The sequence below is a fragment of the Camelus bactrianus genome, chromosome 2, assembly GCF_048773025.1.
Source record: "Camelus bactrianus isolate YW-2024 breed Bactrian camel chromosome 2, ASM4877302v1, whole genome shotgun sequence".
Classification (NCBI taxonomy): domain Eukaryota; kingdom Metazoa; phylum Chordata; class Mammalia; order Artiodactyla; family Camelidae; genus Camelus; species Camelus bactrianus.
The window spans coordinates 68810914-68815242 of NC_133540.1; positions in this window are offsets into that span (position 1 = coordinate 68810914).

The window sequence follows — 4329 nt, forward strand, 5'->3', positions numbered from 1 at the left end:
TATAGAGCCGTCTATTTAATAATAATACAATACACTTTTTTCATGCATCCATGAAACACTCACCAAGACACACCATATCCTAAGCATTAAAACAAACCTCAGCAAATTTAAAGGAATTCTAATCATATAGAATATGACCATGGTGGAATAAAATTAGAAATAAATAACACGAAGAAAACAGGTAAATCTCTAGACACATGGATATTAAACAATAGAAATCACTTCTAAATAATCCATGGGTCAAAGAGGAGGTCACAAAGGAAGTTAAAAATGCATACAGTAAAATGAAAACAAAATACAACTTAATAAATTATATTAGATCTAGCTAAAGCAATACTGAGAGGGAAATTTACAGCACAATACACTTACACGAGAAACTTTTAAAGATCCCAAATCAACAACCTATGTTTCTACCTCAGGAAACCAGAAAAAGAAAGAGCAAAATAAACCCAAGGCAAGTAGAAGGGAACGAACAAACAAACAAAAAAACAAGATCAGAAGTTAGTGAAACTGAAAATAAGAAAACAGTAAAAAAAAAAAAAAAAAAAAAAAAAAGTCACTAGGTGGGGAACCGGAGGGAGAAGCTGCTCTCTCTCTCTTTTTTAATCAATAAAATTGATAAAACTCTAACAACACAGACAAATATAAAAAGAGAGAAGACACAAATCACCAAAATCAGGAGTGAAGTAGGGGATTATCACTGGATATCTTGCAGTCATTAAAGTGATAATAAGGTAGTACTACAAATGATTTTTGCTCATGATTTTGATAACCTAGAAGTGGACCTATTATGATTATTGCGACTACAGATACCATCCAAACTTTTGTGAAATTTTGATCAGTAAACTTTGTAGACATCCGTCAAGTCCCTTTGCTTCTCCTCATCCCTTCCGGCATTATTTTGGTCTACCTGTCCAGGCTGTACTACCTGCTTTACTACAATAATCTTCTACATTGTTCCTTTGCCTTTAGGCTTGACCTCCTTCCCTAAGTTCCCTCTGCCCCCAAATTACACTTCCTAAACAAGTAGCTATCATCCCTTATCTTACTTGATATCCTTCAGTGGCTTCCTTTCTCTCTTAGGATAAAAATCAAATTTTTTCAAAATTTTATAAAAAGTCACTCATGATCTTGCCTTTGCTTACTTTTGCACCCTCATTTCTTGCTACTTTCTTATAAAAAACAAAACTACTTTATTTAAGTTTCTTGAACACACCATATTCACTCTTCTTTAGAGATTTTTGCACATTCTGTTTCTTCTGTGTGGAATAATTCTCTCCTCATATTTTTCTTGGTTAGCTCCTATTCAACACTTAGGTCTTTGTTTAAACATTATTTCTTCAATACCAACCATGGGCCCCCACTGCAACATGTACTCCTTCCATTTGGGTACATATTACATGGTAGGGCAATTGCCTGTTTTCAGGTCTGTCTCTGCCACTAAACTGGAAGTTCTATGAAGGCAGGGCTCCTATTTACCTTCTACATTTTTTTAATCCCAGCTCTTAGTGCAATAACTGGCATAGGGTGTGTTCAGTGTGAACTGACTGATTGAATGGACACTCACACAATAAGGAAAGAAACTCATTTAAAGCTGTAATAAATATGAAGTATAACAAATAAAAAAAAGCAATACTTTAGTTATGACAAGTATGTTTATATAATGTACTCTTCTAGGTAAGAAGTGGCTCATGCTGAATAATGAAAGGAAAAGAAATAGATAAATCAATTTTTTAGAAAACTAACAATTTATTGAAGGAATGCTATAATTTGAGGGGCATATTAGTCAGAATCTTCCAGAGAAACAGAACTACTAGTATATATATAGATATATGTAAGAGGAGACTTACAAGAAGTCCCATGATCTGTCATTCATGAGTTGGAGAACCAGGAAAGCCGGTTCACTAATTCAGTCCAAGTACAAAGGCCTGAGAACTAGGGGAGCCGAGGGTGTATGTCCTAGTCTAAGTCAAAAGGCCTGAAAACCAGGAGCAGAGATGTCCAAAGGCAAGATGAGATGGATGTCCCAGCTCAAGCAAAGAGAAAAAAAATTCCCCATTCTCTGCCTTTTTATTCTACTTGAGCCCTCAGTAGATTGGATAATGCCCACCTGCATTGGATAATGCCCACCTGCAATGGTAATCTCATTCTACTGATTCAAATGCTAATCTCTTTTGGGTACACCGTAACAGACACAACCAGGAATAATGTTTTAACAGCTATCTGGACATTCTTTCTCCTAATCAAGTTGATACATACAATTAACAATTGTAAGAGGAAATAATTATAATTGTTTTCACTTTATAAATTTTTGTGTGTTTTAGGTCTTAATGCTAAACATTATCTTTTTCCTGTCTGAACCACTTAACAGTTACACTATTATTACACCCCTTTTACAGACAAGAAGACTAAAGAATAATGTTGTTGAGTAGTGGAACTTGGAAAAATTTCAGCTTTGATCAGTTTCAATTTCTAAGGTCTTAGCCTCCATGCTATACTCCACACCACCATCAAATACACTCCTCAGAAAAGCAGCTGAAGACAACTAGCAAATACTCTGGAGCCAGTTAGGTTGAAAAACAGATGATATTTCCTATTCAATACATTGGCATCCCCTAATCCTAATTCTAGTCTATGCATGGTGCATGAAAAACAGTTAGAGAGGATGGCATGGCAAGAAGCTCTACTATATATGTCACTTAATTGTTAACCATAATAGAAAAAGAATAATTTCTTCATTAAAGTAGACATTAAAATTTTGCCACACTTCAGCAAAAAATAGAATTCTGCCTATTCCAAAACTTGCTTACCTTAAGAGCTTGGCAATCACTTCATAAAGTTCTTAGACCTACCATCAGAATTTACAATCAGGTATTATATAAATGTATATGTATCCAAAACATGAAAAAAATCTATTGCATAATGCAGTTTCATTTAACTTTTCTGGTGACTGCTTTATGACAGTGACCTACATGGTCTGAAAATGCAATGTGACAAAGAATATATCTGCTTTCCATCCCAAGGACATTCTTGAAAATGGGCTGTAATATTTCAAGAGTTTTATCCTTGTGAGTAAAATGTTAATAAATAGATAAATCGTAACAGTTGCCAAGTCATGAGCTTGTAGTTAGTATAGCTAAAGGAAGAACATGATGTCATAGAAGGCAGGACTAGAATATAAAAATTTTTAATATTGTCACCACTAGAGTTTTCCCCAATCTGGGAAGTTATTCTTGGTCAAGTGTTGAAGGACAACACAATTCAAATAAGTTATTGGTATGGATCCATTTAGAAAGAGTCAGACCAGACCAAATAAACCACTCCTACCAATGATGCAATGTGAAATCCACATTGGAATTCTCTCTAGAATGACCTGGAGGAATAAGGTGACTGGCTATGAACCATCCTTCTGCTCACTTACTTCCTCATACTACAGGACAGAGAATAGCAATTAGGCTAACGACTATATTTCAGAAAAGAAAGAAATTATCTTCTACAGGCTTACTGATAAATTAAGATGAATTAACCAATATACATGATATTGTTGGTTTTGAAAATATTTTGTCTAAAAATGTATTAGTATTTATATTCATCTTCATATGTGATTTATTTGGAGTATTTAAATTATAATTACTTGGTAATAATAATAACTATAAAATGACAGGTAGCATTTATTTAGGTCTCACTATGTATACTAAGTAATTTTCTTACATTCAATCCTCTCAACAACCTTATGAGGCAGGTGCTATTATCATAAACATAATAAGCTCTTTACCTACATAAAATCTCCATAATAATCCCATGACATCTTATTTTCATAACCAGTGTTTTAAAGATAATGAAACTAGTTAAGAATAAATAAGTAATTTGCAGTAAGACTTAAAGAGTGAAGCTAGACTCCAACCCTCAGACCTCAGAACTCCTGCTCTTAACCACAGCGCTTTCCCTCACTTCATCTTGTATATTGTTTAAATGGTGACATTTTCGAGGAAAATACTGATCATAAGAAAAACTAAGAGGCCGCACTATAGCCATGGCTTTATTCCGACAAACCAGTGTTTATGTATTTCTCCTGTATTGTTTGTAGGAACTCACCATTTACCACACACACGCACACACACAGACACACACACACACTCCACATACTCCCTCAGAGGAACCACTAACATATGATTTAATTATTTCTAGGATGATAGTCACTCATTCAGTCACAAATCAAGCCCCCTCAAATTAAATCTTTGTTTCCTATAGCCACAATACTACATATTAAATTTGCATTACTGGAAACCCATTTTGAACTATAAAACGTATTTAAATTACCTCTCCAAA